This window comes from Cricetulus griseus, assembly GCF_003668045.3.
Source record: "Cricetulus griseus strain 17A/GY chromosome 1 unlocalized genomic scaffold, alternate assembly CriGri-PICRH-1.0 chr1_0, whole genome shotgun sequence".
Taxonomy (NCBI): Eukaryota; Metazoa; Chordata; class Mammalia; order Rodentia; family Cricetidae; genus Cricetulus; species Cricetulus griseus.
Window position 1 is genome coordinate 252,117,522 of NW_023276806.1, and position 16,198 is coordinate 252,133,719.

Sequence of the window (16,198 nt, forward strand, 5' to 3'; positions counted from 1 at the left end):
TTTTTTTGGGGGGTGGGGAATCCTTTGGCTCTTAAAATCTTTCTACTACCTCTTTCACATAGATCCCTGAGTCTTGGAGGGGTGAGCTTGATAAACACATCCCATCCCAATTAGGGCTGGATGATTAGAACTCATTTTCAAGGAGTATGTAAATGAAAGGGTGTTATTATTGTAAATAGGAAAGATAAGCAGGCAAAGTGGACCACAGTAAAGTGGACAGTTGCCATTTTTTCTTTATATCAAATATTGTAGCATTGTTATGTTTCTTTTTATCTTGCAAGTCTGGTAATTAACAGTGTATTTGACATTGTGCTGAAAGATAATCCTGTTTATTAAATCTTCAGAATTTGTAATTTTGCTGAATGATCCCATGATCTTAATTTTTTTTAAAGCTGTGCTGTGATGTGTGTCACATATGTTGATTAGGTTGGCAGTTTTGCCAAAATATTTTTTCCATTTTTTTATTTGAATTAGAAACAAGTTTGTTTTACATGCCACTCCCAGTTCTGTCTCCCTCCCCTCCGCCCTAACCCCCCCCCACCCCACTAACACCCTACCTATCCTGTACCCTTTCTGCTCCCCAGGGAGGTGATGCCTTCCATAGGGGTTCTTCAGAGTCTGTCATGTCTTTTGGGATAGGGCCTAGGTCCACCCCCATGTGTCTTAGCTCAGGGAGTATCCTGAATATGTGGAATGGACTCCCAAAGTCCACACCTATGCTAGGGATAAGTACTACAGAAGGCCCCATGATTTCCGAGGCTTCCTCACTGACACCCAGGTTCCTGGTGTCTGCATCAGTCCCATGCTGGTTTCCCAGCTATCAGTCTGGGGAACAAGAGCTCCCCCTTGTTCAGGTCAGCTGTTTCTGTGGGTTTCACCAGCCTGGTCTGGACCCCTTTGCTCATCACTCCTTCTCTGCAACTGGATTCCAGTTCAGTTCAGTGATTAGCTGTGGGTCTCTGCTTCTACTTCCACCAGCTGCTGGATGATGGCTATAGGATGGCAAATAAGTCAGTCATCAATCTCATCAGGGAAGGGCATTTAAGGTAGCCTCTCCTCTGTTGCTTAGATTGTTAGTTGGTGTCATCTTTGTAGATCTACAAACATTTCCCTAGTGCCTGATTTCTCTTTAAACCTATAATGTGCCCCTCTATTATGGTGTCTCTTATCTTGCTTTCCTCTATTCTTCCCCCAACTCAACCTTCCTGCTCCCTTATGTCCTCCTCACCCCTCCTCTTCCCCCCTTCTCATTATCCTAGCTCCCTCTCCCCTTCCCCCATGCTCCCAATTTGCTCAGGAGAGCTTGTCCCTGTCCCCTTCCCCGGGGGACCATGTATGTCTCTCTTAGAGTTCTCCTTGTTTCCTAGCTTCTCTGGAGTTGTGGATTGTGGGCTGGTAATCCTTTGCTCTATGTCTAAAATCCATATATGAGTGGGTACATATCCTGTTTGTCTTTTTGTAATTGGGTTACCTCAGAATGGTTTCTTCTAGTTCCATCCATTTGCCTGTGAATTTCACGATTCCATTGTTTTTTTCCGCTGAGTAGTACTCCGTTGTGTAAATGTAGCACATTTCCTCTATCCATTCTTCAGTTGAGGGGCATCTAGGCAGCTTCCAGTTTCTGGCTATTACAAACAATGCTGCTATGAATATCGTTGAACAGATGTCTTTCTTGTATGAATGTGCTTCTTTTGGGTATATGCCTAAGAGTGGAATTGCTGGATCTTGTGGTAGACTCATTCCCATTTTCTTGAGGAGTTGCCACACTGATTTCCAAAGTGGCTATATGATTTGGCACTCCCACCAGGAGTGGAGGAGTGTTCCTCTTTCTCCACATCCTCTCCAGCATAAACTGTCATTGGTGTTTTTGATTTTAGCCATTCCGACAGGTGTAAGATGGTATCTCAGAGTTGTTTTGATTTGTATTTTCCTGATGGCTAAGGATGTTGAACACTTTCTTATGTGTCTTTCAGCCATTTTAGCTTCCTCTATTGAGAATTGTCTATTTAGTTCTGTACCCCACTTTTTAGTTGAATTGTTTGGTGTTTTGGAGACTAGCTTCTTGAGTTCTTTATATATTTTGGAAATCAGCCCTCTGTCACATGTGGGGTTGGTGAAGATCTTTTCACAGTCTGTGGGCTGCCGTTTTGTCTTGCTGTCTCCTTTGCCTTATAGAAGCTTCTCAGTTTCAGAAAGTCCCATTTGTCAATTGTTGATCTCAGTGTCTGTGCTGCAGGTGTAATAATGTTCAGGAAGCTGTCTCCTGTACCAATTGATTCAAGGGCATTTCCCACTTTGTCTTCTAATAGGTTCAGTGTGGCTGGATTTATGTTGAGGTCTTTCATCCATTCGGACTTAAGTTTTGTGCATGGCGATAGACATGGATCTATCTACAGTCTTCTACATGCCAGCATCCAGTTATGCCAGCACCATTTGTTGAAGATGCTTTCTTTATTCCATCGTATAAATTTAGCTTCTTTGTCAAAAATCAGGTGTTTGTAGGTGTGTGGGTTAGTATCAGGGTTTGCAACTTGATTCCATTGGGTCTACCTGTCTATTTTTGTGTCAGTACCAAGCTGTCTTCAGGATTATAGCTCTGTAATAGAGCTTGAAGTCAGGGATGCTAATGCCTCCAGAAGTTCCTTAATTGTACAGGGTTGTTTTGGCTATCCTTGGTTTTTTGTTTTTCCATATAAAGTTGAGAATTGTTCTTTCAAGGTCTGTGAAGAATTGTGCTGGGGATTGTATTGAATCTGTGGATTGCTTTTGGCACTTTTGCCATTTTTACTATGTTGATCCTACCTATCCAAGAACATGAGAGATCATTGCATTTTCTGGTGTTTTCTTTAATTTCTTTCTTTAAAGTTTCAAAATTCTTATGGTACAGGCCTTTCATTTTTTTGGTTAGCATTACCCCAAGGTATTTTATGTTGTTTGTCACAATTGTAAAGTGTGTTGTTTCTCTGATTTCTTTCTCCTCAAATGTATCATCTGTATATAGTAGGACTACTTATATTTTTGAGTTAATCTTGAATCCTGCCACTTTGCTGAAGGTGTTTATCAGCTGTAGGAGTTCCCTGGTAGATTTTTTCTGGTCAGTTATGTAGACTATCATATCATCTGCAAATAGTGAAAGTTTGACTTCTTCCTTTCCAATTTTTATCTTCTTGATCTCCTTTTGTTGTCTTATTGTTTTAGCTAGAACTTCAAGAACAATATTGAAGAGGTATGGAGAGAATGGACAGCCTTTTCTTGTCCCTGATTTTAGAGGAATTGCTTTGAATTTCTCTCCATTTGATTTGATGTTGGCTGTCGGCTTGCTGTATATTGCTTTTTTTATGTTAAGGTATGTTCCTGGTATCCCTGTATCACTGAAAAGAAGGAATATTCTTTTGTATTTGGATGGAAAATTCAATAGATGTCTGTTAAACCCAATTGGGCCATAACTTCTGTTAGTTCCTTTGTTTCTTTGTTAAGTTTCTGTCTGGTGTTCCTGTCTAGTGGTGAGAGTGGGGTGTTGAAGTCTCCCACTATAAGTGTGTTTGGTTTTATGTATGATTTGAATTTTAGTAGTGTTTCTTTTAAGAATGTGGATGCCTTTGTATTTGGGGCAGAAATATTCAGAATTGAGGCTTCATCCTGATGGATTTCTCCTGTGATGAGTAGGAAGTGACCTCCTTCATCTGTTTTGATTGATTTTAAAGTCCAATTTGTTGGATATTAGGATTGCTGCCCTTGCTTGTTTCTTGGGTCCATTTGATTTTAAAATCTTTTCCCAACTCTTAACTCCTAGATACCATCTCTCTTTGAAGTTGAGGTGTCTTTCTTGTTTTCAACAGAAGGATGGATTCTGTCTTCTTATCTATCCTGCTAGCCTGTGTCTCTTTATGTGTGAGTTTAGACCATTAATATTTAGGGATATTAATGATCATTTATTGTTTGGTTTTGTTTGTTTTGGATTTGGTGCTAGTGAAATTTTGTGTGGGTTTACACCCCATTTTTCTTTTGGCTGTTGGTAAAGTGGAATTATCTATTGCCTATATTTTTTCTAGTTATAGTTAACTTGTGTTCCAGTTTTCCTTCCAGAACTTTGTGTAGGGCTGGATTGGCAGATATGTATTATTTGAATCTGGTTTTGTCATGGAATATCTTGTTTTCTCCATCTATATTGACTGAAAGCTTTGTTTGGTATAGTAGTCTGGGCTCACATCCGTGGTCTCTTAGTGTAGGTAGGATATCTATCCAGGACCTTCTGGCTTTCAGGGTTTCCATGGAAAAGTCAGGTGTGATTCTTATAGTTTTGCCTGTATATGTTATTTGATCTCTTTCCTTTGCTGCTGTTCATATTTTTTCTTTATTCTGTATATTTGGGGTTTTATTTATTATGGAGAGGAGACCTTTTTTTGTGTTGCACTGTATTTGGTGTTTGTAGACTTTTTGTACTTTCATTGGCATGTCTTTCTTTAGGTTGGAAAGTTTTCTTCTATGATTTTTGTTGAATATGTTTTCTGCAGTTTTGAGTTGGGTTTCTTCAACTTCTTCTATACCTATTATTCTTAGGTTTGATCTTTTCATGGTATCCCATATTTCCTGGATATTTTGTGTCAGGGATTTGTTGGATTTAAGATTTTCTTTGTTTGATGAGTCTGTTTCTCCTAGTGTATCTTCAACTCCTGAGATTCTCTCTTCCATCTCTTGTATTCTGTTGGTTATGCTTACATCTGTAGTTCCTGATCACTTACCCAGCTTTTCTATTTCCAGCATTCCCTCAGATTGTACTTTCTTTATTGTCTACATTTCAGTTTTTAGGTCTTAAACTGTTTCCTTGAGAGATTTGTTGATATCTTATTTTTTTGGTCTGTTTTTTTCTTCATTTCTTTAAGGGATTTTCTCATGTCCTCTTTGATGCCCTCTATCATTTTCATGAAGAAGTTTTTAAGGTCATTCTCTTCTGCTTCATTTGCATTGTATTGTTCATGTCTTGCTGGTGTAGGGTCCCTAGTCTCTGGTAGTATCATATTGGTTTTTCTGTTGTTGAATGTGCTTTTATATTGTCTTATTCCCATTCTTTCTTCCAGTGGGTGTAACAGGAGTCTCTTCCTCTCCTGGTGGGTATGGGACCAAGGTTCCCTTCTGGAAGATGAAAACAGATCCAATACTCTGATGTCTGTCCTCTTCTTATGGATGCAAGAGGCAAGACTGGTACCAGGCCTTGGCAGTCTCTGGGTGTGTTGGATTCCATGGAGATGGGATCCTGTGAGCAGCCCCCCTAGCTTCAGGTGTCCCTGAGCAGGGCAGCGGAAGCCAGGTTGGAAAGCCGGCCAAACATTTTTTAAAAAACTATTTTCTAAGTGAAATTTTGTGTGAGAAATAGAAATCTCCAGGAATGTAGCTTAAAAATTTCCTTCTTCTTTCTCCTTCACTCCTTTTTTCCCCTCCCCTCTCTTGGTATACTCTTTTTTAATTTTTTTTTTTATCTTTTGGCAACTCATATTATTAAGCTATAATTAGACTCTAAAAGTTTAATTTCTAGTTTGTGTTTAGATTATAGATGGCTTGTGTTTGTACATTAAGATCTTCAAAAACTTGTTCAGCAATGATTCTCATTCATTCAAGTGTGTCATATATCAGAGGTCTTCTCTTTAGAAAGGCCTCTTTACACCTAGTTTCAGATGGAAGAGGCGTTTGCACACTCTCCCTCATTTTATATATCAGAGGTCTTCTCTTTAGAAAGGCCCCTTTACACCTGTCAGATGGAAGAGGCGTTTGCACACTCTCCCTTATTATTGTCACACTATTAAGCATTTCCTGAAATAGTCCTGCCATCCTAAGAACAATACTATGGGTTGTGTCTTGGCTCCTTCACATGACTATAAAAGTATGGCCAGAGAACTTGTTAAACATAGCATTTCCTTAATGTCCCACCTAGTTTGTGGACAACATGTGGTGAAGTAGTTTGGGTCTCTGCACTGATGTTTTGTTTTGTTTGAAGCAAAGTCCCTCTGTGTGGTCCATACTGTTCTGAAACTCACTATGGAGGCAGGCTTGCCTTTAACTCAGAGGTCTCCCTGCCTCTGTGACTCAGGAGCCCAGCCTTATACACTGATATTTTAGGAGGGTAAATAAGTTGTTCTTTTGAGGTGGTGTTGGAAGTAGGTTTTCTCCCATGTAGTTGCAAGGTTGTTGTTTATGTGTTTTCTCGACTTACTAAATGAAACATTATTAAATGTAGAATTTTTCAACTTTAAAAAAAGGGAGGCTTTGTTATGCTCTGGGCTAGGCGGTCAAGGGCTTTTTACTCCTTGGCAGCCATGTGGACATTGAGGCTTACCATTATGTTTCTATAGGCAAATTTGTTGTATTGCTAGGAAATAAACTTGACAAATGGTCATTGATGGCAATACCAACTGCTGCATCAAATTAGAAGAGACTTACTACTGAGAAAATTGTAAGAGACAGCCTGGTCCTCCTATGTATAACCCAGGATCCCTGCTTTATCACCTTATTGATGCCATTGTATTTGCCAGCTTCCTCTAGGTATCAGGTCATATTCACAATGAACACACTGTAGGTAGGAACATAGAAGGCCATGCCAATAGGGTATGAGCTTCCTGTTCAGCTCTGGGATGCCCCTACCCTCTGCCCTGTCAGTGCCAGGGATGAGGTTCTGGACCATCACACCAGAGGGGCTAGTAGGTACACTCTCCTGAGTGAGATCTATATGGCTTGTGGTCATGATTTCCTTAGAAATGTCACAGTTGTCGTGGAGGACCTTGGCCAGGGTGGTTAAGCAGTTGGTGGCTCAGGAGACATTGCTAATAATCTTAAGTGATTTTTTTGTACTTCTCATTGTTTATGTCCATCACAGAGCAATAGAGGGAGGCAGAGGTGATTGATATGTTCCACCCTCAAGTAGGCCCCCACCTTCTCCATGACAGTAAATACACCAATAGACTCCACAGGATATTTGACACCAGTATCAGAATTTGATGTCAGTAGGATCTTTCTCCTCAAAGGTGGGGATAGCTGTAACAAAAATTAAAAGACTCAGAGACATGATATTAGGGTTCAAAACAAGCTGAAGATCAGAAAAGCAAAGTAGCTCTGTTACAGAGAAAACCTGCCTCAAAACAAACAAATAAACAAAACAAAACAAAGCAACAAAACCCCAAAACAAACAAACAAAAAAACAGACTAAAATAAAATCCTCTACTGGGAGTTTTTTAGTTTTTAGTGAATATGACACATGCTATTTGCTAATATCTGATTTATTAATCTTTTACTGTTTATATATAGTATTTCACAATGTGACAATATTTGTGCATTTATTTTCTTTTGACTGATACTGAAAGGTTAGCATACTTTATGTATTGAAGTCTATAAAGATATTTGTGGGCAATCTGCAATTCATATTTTGAGCACGAAGGTCAGTGTGGTGGTTTGAATGAGAATATCTCCTTAAAACACCTGTATTAGAGCACTTGTTCTCCAGACAGTTTGGTGAAATTCTTGAGGTGCAGCCTTGTTAGAGGAAGCATGTCACTGGAGGTGGGCTTTGAGAATTTAAAGACTTAAGCCATTTTCAGTTTGCGTTCTGCTTTCTTCTTGCTATTCAGGCTATGAGCTCTCAGCACACTGTTCAGTCACTATGTCTGCCTGCTGCCTCTGCTCTGCAGTTTTGGACTCTAACCTTCTGGAACTGTAAGCCAAAATAAACTCTTTTGTAAGTTGCTTTGATCCTGGTGTTTTAGTACAGCAACAGGAAAGTAACTGGTAGAGCCCCTAAGCCTTTCCATATCATTGTATCTTATTTTTATAGTTTTACTTTATTTTAGTTTGGGGAGACTAACCTGTGTGCTATTGGTTTATTAATCAAACCAATACAAGTGCTGTTATTCCTTTTAGAGGTCTTGTTTGGGTTTGCTCTCTACCAATTAAATGGTTAAAGGGCAGGAAAAGAATCTCAGCAGGTAGCAGCATGTAATAAGCATTCTTAAAGGTGAAGAATTGGGTGCACACCCATACCTGAAGGGACCAGCTCCCCATTTCGGCAGCCATAACAGCCGGACATGTGCTTTTCTGACCTTGCCTTAGTCACTAGAGGTTAGGTGCCTGCCTCGTGACAGGGAACCAATCAGAAGTTAGCTGGTGGCACTATGCTTTACGATTCTGGGTGTACTTTATGGACAAGCACACAGCAATGACACGCAGAGCATAGCAACCACCCTGGGAGGGCCTATGGGCCATAACAACCAGTTGGCCAATCAACACAGGGCAAGCCCTCCAAGCCTGGAGGCACACCAATCCTGAGCCTGTGCGTACCCCTAGACACTCCCCTTACGCTGCCCTATGAGAGCTCCATGCAGCCCCTTCGAGCTGTTTTTGCTAGCCATCTGCCATGGCGGGTGGGTGAAAGACCCGAGATAATATGGGGTTAGCTTGTTAAAAAAAAAACAATAAAGCCTCATGCAGTTTGCAGCAAGCTTTCGAATCCGACTGGTGATTGGGGTGACTGGGGTCCTGGGCTGGGACCCCGGAGGCCTGAGTTTTCCGGGGTCTAATATACCCACACTCAGAGCAAGGCCCACAGAGCAGAAGACTCCCTCCAAAGCAGAGAGGTTTTGTTTGGTGGGCTGGAACATGTCCTCTTCCTCTAAGCTAGACTTGGTCAGTTTAGACAAAGAAGAGATGATAATAGACCCACTGTTTGGGGTAAACACATCTGGTTCCAGTCTTTGTCAGCCTAAAAGGACCCCTTCAGACCTTTATATCAGTTCTAGAGGGTGAAGAGTCTGGAAGTATGCTGTCTTCACTTAACTGCCTTGGCCTTTTCCTATCAGTCTGCTGTTAGGAATCTAACTTCTAGTTCCTCACATGGTCTGTGCATCAGTAAGACACAGGTTTGCTTATTATTAGCAATATGATTTTGTTCCCAGGTAGTTATGTACTGTAACAGCAGTGAAATTGTGATGATTGAAAATGGTATGCAAGCCAGATATTACAGTATTATTGTTTTTCCTTTTTTACTACAAGGATTTCTTACTGAAATTAAAAGATAAGATTAGATATATGAATAGGTTTGGGCCATTTCCTATATATCAGTAGTTTCAGAAGCTGAAAAAATATTTATGCTGTGTAGTAAACTGATGTTGCTGTAACAATGCAGTATATTATGTACCACAGTGGTCTTGCTGTGTTAGTCATAAATGCTGACTTATACGCATCAGGACTTACATACTACTGTATTTAGGATATGATGGTTGTTCTCTCTCTTTTCTGTAGCATTAGTGAACACATTTCAATAACAAAAATAACACCATTATAAGATTTGTGGAAAATATTCTTTGATTTCTTTTACAACTATTTTCTCTTTCAAATTTATTGATGTCTGTAATTTTCTCATATACCAATTTAAAGTACCCATTAAAATACTTCTAAAAGATTCTTATCTTCTTGTATATTAAGTTTACTTTGAAAAATTTCCTCTATATGCCAGTTTTAAGTATTTTGTCCCTCTTTTTAGAGGGTAGCAATGAATATTTTCTTAAAGTCATGGGGTCAGGTTCTGCATCACCCTTCAATTACTATCAATCAGCCTACTGTGAGATTATGGTTTGGGGTTCAAATCTAGTGTTCAGAGTTAGATTCTCTTTTTGTTCAGGTGCATAGGAACCCGTTGTTCTTTCTTCCTTTTGTTAAGCTCTGTTTCTTTTCCCGTTTATTTAGTTTAATACATGATCACCTCCAAACCCGCCTACATCTGTGCTGTGTCACTTGGTAGACATTTGTATTTACATATGGTCAGATCATTCTGTATTTGAAAATTATTCCCATTGTGTGTTTTATTCCACGGAACCTATCGGAGTTAAAATGTGGTTTGGATGCAAAGGAAATAATTAATGATTGGAAGCTAGAGAGTTGGTAAATTATTTATTCTGGCCCCGAGGAAGCTGAGAAACTGAGTGATTACTAATGTCACTTATGGTAGTGCTGGTTGTCATTCTGATTATTTTACATGGTTTTGTGATGTTGTGCAACACATGCTAGCTCTCTGCACACCCTCCTGATGCTCCTGCAACTTATTTAGCTGATTATCAAAGGCAAAGGCAAGTTTCAGGGAAGTTTATTTAGGTTGGAAAGGAAATGACTCTTTTTAAGTCAGGTTTTTGTTTTGCTTTGTTTTGTTTTTGTGCTTCTTTTGTCATTTGTAATGTGAAAAGATTTTTTGTGACCTGGTAGGGAATCTAGAATATACATATTACTTTAGCCAGGAAAGACTGACTTTATCTTTGTGTTACATTAAATACTTGAAGAATAGAGCTTCTTTATTGTTCTCAAACTAATTAGAAATCCCTTTAAAGGAGATGATTAGTATGCTAAAGATCAGATCCACTTTCTGGTACCATTGAATGTTAACCACTGCTGCTGCTTGACAAGGCTGTCTCTTCCTTTTGGCTTGATGGCTGAGGTTTATAGCCAGTGTTCTGAAAGTATACTTATACACTGGTACTTACTCAGCTGCCGAGAGTCTCAGAGAGGCAGAAAATGTTTCTCAGGAAACATAACTTTCCCTTGTCTAGTTCTGCTGGTCAGGTGACAGCCCTACTGTAAAATTTCTTTGAAAATACATAATGAACAGCAGCAGATAATTGCATGCTCTGTGAGTGGAATGAGCTCTTCTCCTGCTGTCAGGGCTGAATTGTTCAAGTCCAGACTGAGGCTTGTTTCTCCTTGTTACCAGTAACTTGTTTATAGAGATTTCTGGCTTTAACATAAAAATAAGGGGTAGTTGAGGATTGTTAACGACTGTATACAAAGCTATAATGTTGGAAGTGTCTTGTACTCAGTGTGTTTTGACTTACTGACTTGCTTCTCTTCATCCAACATTTATTAATCTTGTCTGCCAGCCTTCTGGGAACAACTAGTAACTACAACTGTGTGTAACAGCCTTTTAAAGAGGGCAATATGCCTTGTACTATTGAGACCATTTGCACGGATTCTTTCATTTTCATAACAACTCAGTGTTGCCCTCTATATTGTTACTCCTCTGTTTTACAAAGAATCTGTATTAAATGATCAGAATTTAGTTTTTGGTTTTGTTGTTTTGTTTTTTTTTTTTTCTGTTCTATATTTGTAGAAAAAAGGGAACATTATGTTAAATCATATTTTGAAATGTTTATGAATTGTAGCCTATGCAGTTTAATAATAACTATCATTTATGGAACATTTAATTTGGGTGTGATACTGTATGCATTGTTTTATTTATTTATTTTTTTAAGCAAAACAAAACAGGGTCTTATTATGTAGTCTTGACTGCCTGGCCTGGAACTTCCTTTGTAGACCAGGTTGGTCTTAAACACACAGAGATCGGCCTGCCTCTGCCTCAGGAGTGCACTACCATGCCTTTCTGTGTTGTTTTACTTATAAAACCTGTACAATAATGGTTATTATCTTCTTTATGTCATAATGAAGAAATGAAACTTAAAGAGGCCAATGATTGAAATAAAAATCAGAGGTTGTTTATGGCTTTAGTAATTTGTTGTTATTTAAAATTCATATGCTCATGGAGAGAATTTTAGTGTCATTTCATAAGTGTTTTGTGGGAAGGGGAAGACTAGTGAGTTGTACATGAGTTGTTTCCCAAATCTGGATGAAAGATCTAATCTGATAATCTTGCTTTGTAAAAAATTTTTGCAATAATTTTTCTTAATTGATGTATTTTCAAATCCTATCTTATAATAAAATAATTTCCCTTAAAACTAGTCTTTTTTAAAAGTGCTTAAATATTACGAATTCTTGTGTCCCTTTGCTCCTTTACATATTATTTAATATATAAATTAATTAAAATTACTGATATTTTTTCTGTTTTTAATAGTTTCTAATTTTTTCAACAGTCTTCAGTTGGCCAAAGTTTGGTTTTAACAATTGAGAGGAAAAAAAATCTGTCTCTTATAATAATAGTATAAGGCATTAGGATTATAGTTTAGGAGGTGGAGCAAATGTAAGAGGCCCTAGTTTAGTCTTTATCACAACAAAAAGAAAAGAACTAAAGGAATGTTGTATGCTGACTATGGAACATTGAAAAGTGAAAGCCTACTTTTATAGCCCTGAAATAACCAGCAAATCCCCGTTTTCTTAGGATTGTTTTCTTTTTGACTTTGTTGAATTTTGTACTTTTCCCCTGTGTTAATAATCATAGTTTAGTGATTTCCTTTTAGAAGATAATATTTGTTAGTCATACCCTTCACACAGCTTATTAACTAGTAGCTGTTTTCCCTTTGCCCATAATAATAGTTTGTTTTTACTTGTGTATGTCTAACTCTGAACTGCTTGAAGGCAAGCACTATCTTGTGGTCAGACCTGTTTTTGTAGCTTCTGTTTTGTGTTGTGTGAATTAGTGAAAGTAGCTCTTAAATTCAGCATCTTTTACATCTACCACTTGAAATCACTGCATGAGAACACATACATTAATGTCTTCCCCTTTGATTTAATGCTCTATATAGATATGCAGGGCTTTAATAGTGGTATGATTTATACTAAGATATCAGTGCAGTTTATATATCTTAAAATCTTCTGATTCCTAAAAATTGACCTGGTCTTCTATAATCCTAATTAACAAAGGTTCACTTTGTTCAAATATTTCAAGAAAATCTATTAAGTATCCTTGTTCAATATTTCAATTTTAAACATTGGAAAAAGAATTGGTATATAAAAAGATGTTTTATAATGAACTGGACCCTGAGTAATCTGATGTATAAAAATGTTACAAATTGTGGAATAAGCATGTTACCAGTAGTAGGTAAAAAGTAGTTTGGATGCTAGAATATATGTATTACTAGTAATTATTTTCTTAAATATTCTTTGTTAGTAAGAAACAAGTTTGTAGGATAAGTACTTGGACCAAGGTGAGAAAGTAGCAGTGTGTCAAATGCCAGTGGTTGGTACGTTGGATTATGTATGTTTGTGGACAAGAGAAATAACACACACAGAGCAAGGCTAGAAGTTATGACATTCATACTTAGGACAGGCACTACTAAAAAAGTATTGTGAACGTTGAAAGTAGAGAACAGAGTTTTTGCATTCCTTAAATAATTTATTCTTTGAAGAGGATTTAGGTACACATGCTTTAATAACATGGCAATATAGAGAAAGATGAAGTGGGCCGTCCTCAGTTTTGTTTCTAGAAACACTTTGACTCTGTAATTGGAAGGTGTCTTGGGGTAAACTTTATGGAAACTTACCAAGTTGGAGGAAGATTTCAGCTGTAGTATCTAAAGGGTCATTTAAAAAACCCTTCTCTATTAAGATAAAATGTGTCCAAGCTTTAAAGAAAAGATCTTGGAGTTTGCAGAGATCCTAAAATTGGAGCTAAGGGAAATAATGAGGAACAATGCAATCAGATTCAAAAAGATTTGGATTGTTTAGGTGATTGGGCCAGCAGATGGCAAATGCAGTTCAGTGTAGACAAATGTAAAATAATTATCTTAGGAACAAAGAACCAATCATACAGCACACTGATCAGGAAAAAATTTGTGAGTTATTGTAGGAAAACCATTGAAACAGTTAACCCGGTGCACAGCTGCAGCAAAAAAAGGCAAGCAAGAAACCAAATTAGCAGATGGATAGAATATAAAGCAAGAGGCAATACTTACAGTGTATTAAGAAACTTGCTAGACCCCATCCAAATTAACTCAGTCTAGTATTGGTTGATAGAACTAGTATAGGAAAAGTAAATATTTGTCTAGAAAATATACCTAACCATATCTGATAAATAATGTTAGAGGAGTGAGTGCATTAGGAATTCACAGACTTTCATAGATAGGAGTGAGACATTGAATAAGGTTTATCTACTACCCAAAGTAGGTTTTAGTATGTCTTCCAGAGCCTGGACATGAGACTTGGGTGCTGTCAATGAGTTAGTACTTTCTCGCTGGGAACTCTTGATGCAGATTTCATTCTAATTTGTCATCCTTGGTTACTATACAAATGTGCTTCTCCAACCTTGTTTTGATAGTTTTGAGCTATCTTGTAGCTATTTAGTCAATATCTTGTCTTTTGATTTAGGCTAACCTGAATACATATCAGTTGTTACAATTAAGAGCTTAGCTGGTTTAGTGATAGGATTCTGATATTTTAACCTTGGTAGTTGCATTAAAAATGTTTTTATAACTGTAAGTAACGCTTTAGATAAGAAGAAAATGGAAATACACCTTCCTTCTATGAAAAGAATTGCAAACTTTAAGTTCATTCATGTAGCTAAGTAGTGACATTGTTAAAATTCACTGTTCCAACCCAGCATGTCTGTTAGAAGAATATTTGTATTTCTTTATGTATTTTGTTTTTCACATTGTTTTGAGACAGTCTTGCTTTGTTGTACAGGAAAGCTTTCAAACATATGGAAATCTTCTTGCCTCAGCCTCCGTTACTGTTGATGAATCTCTATCTATATAAATTAAAAAATAGAAATTTTGGAAGCATTTCTGAATTAGCAGCTGTTGCTTACAACTTAAATTTGATTAATAAGTAAAAATTTGTCACATAAGCAAGACTTTATTATTTTTCATTTATCATGTTATATGACCCGTTTTAAAGTACTCCTAGTTTTTAAGTCCACAGCTGCTGGAGCTGCAGGCACATGCAGAGTAAAAGGAGAGAGAAGCGATGGTACGATGTGCATCACTCTGTAGATAAAGGTGGTGTAGACTGATATTAGTAGATGAGTTCCCAGAGATGATCTTCTAATATCCAGCTTGTCAGTAAGGGACTTCGAGTTTTGAGAGGTGGGTGCTGGGACCAAGGCTATAAGGCAGTAGTAAACTGAATACCAATAATTGATACAGTAAGTATGTTTATGAACAAATGGCATGTACACAGTACGCCTAGAAGTTTTGGCATACATATGTAGGACAGTCATTACAAAATAAATGATCCAAAATTCATTTGAATCATGAATTCCTTGGGAAAAAATTGAAATAATTCAACTTTGAAGCTTTATCTTTCTTAAAAGTGAAATGTACTTCTTTCATCAGGCTAGTGTCCTTCAATCCAGTACTTGTACTGTGCCCCGAGACTTAACATATATCATGCCATCCATAGCGTGCCTTGCCTTTGAAAGCAGTTGTTCCAAAATTAAAATGTACCATGTTTAGTATTTGCTCTGTACTGTAAATGATGGGCAGCATTAAGAGGAAGAGTTGTGTGACTGAATTTTTTTTAACATCTATTGGAATATAAGATCATTATTTGATGAAGAGAATATTGGGGATGCTAAATGGTTCTTTGAAATTTTGGTGGGTATATCTCAGTGATAAAAATTTCACGTAGCTTCAAGGGAATGACTTTGGTTCTATTGTATAGTTGGTTGCTCATTTCATATGAACTTTCAACAAAGAAATAAGTATATTTAGGTTATTAACTATTTTAAGTATGTAATGTTAAGGATTGTTAAAGTTTTACATTCTAATCTTTAAATTGCTTGACTATCTGGATAATGCTTTTATTAATTAATTATTTTTTTCCACACTACACACAAACAACACCTCACACATTCATAATTTGGGCGGGGAGAGAAGTGGAGAGAGAGAAAAAATATATGAATATGGGACATAGAGCTGAGATAGTGAATAGATAATTAAGTACTGGAGTTGATATGCCAGATTGCTAAAGAATAACCTGCACATCTATAAGGTAACATGATGGACCAATTAGTAGCAGAATTAAATCTAATGATCTACCTCCATTGCCTTTCTAAGTGGAGTTTATTTTCCTTTCCTTGGCTGTATGTCTATTCCTTTGTAACATTAGGAGCCTCTTGTAGCCATTTTTGTTGATATTTGCAGTGCAATTGCGTGGGTGTTGGGAATGAATGTCTTCACTACTTCCCGTGGGGTCCTGCTGCTCCTGGCTGTTTTGTAGTGTGCATAGAAGACAGAAATGAGGTCTGTGGCTAATGCCTACTTGAAAACCACGGAGGTTCAGCAGCTTATTCCATTTTCCTTTTGAGAAAATCTTTTTGAGTCATTTCAGCAGTTTAGAGGCTCCAGATAGCTCACCTCGATAGTCAAGAGTATCCTGCTTTGATTTCTGCCTTTCCTTGACTTCTTTGGTTTTTCTTTCAATTTCTTGTTTAAAAGTGGTAAAATCTTTGAAAAAAGTGTGGGTTTGTAAGCTGATTCTCAAACATTACATAATTTACTAG

The 16,198-nt window shown here is 37.5% G+C and overlaps 1 protein-coding gene across 1 annotated transcript in view; it reads left to right on the forward strand.

Moving 5' to 3' along the window:
* Nucleotides 1-16,198, forward strand: part of Tbc1d5 (TBC1 domain family member 5) — a 433,073-nt gene that overhangs the window by 46,348 nt on the left and 370,527 nt on the right.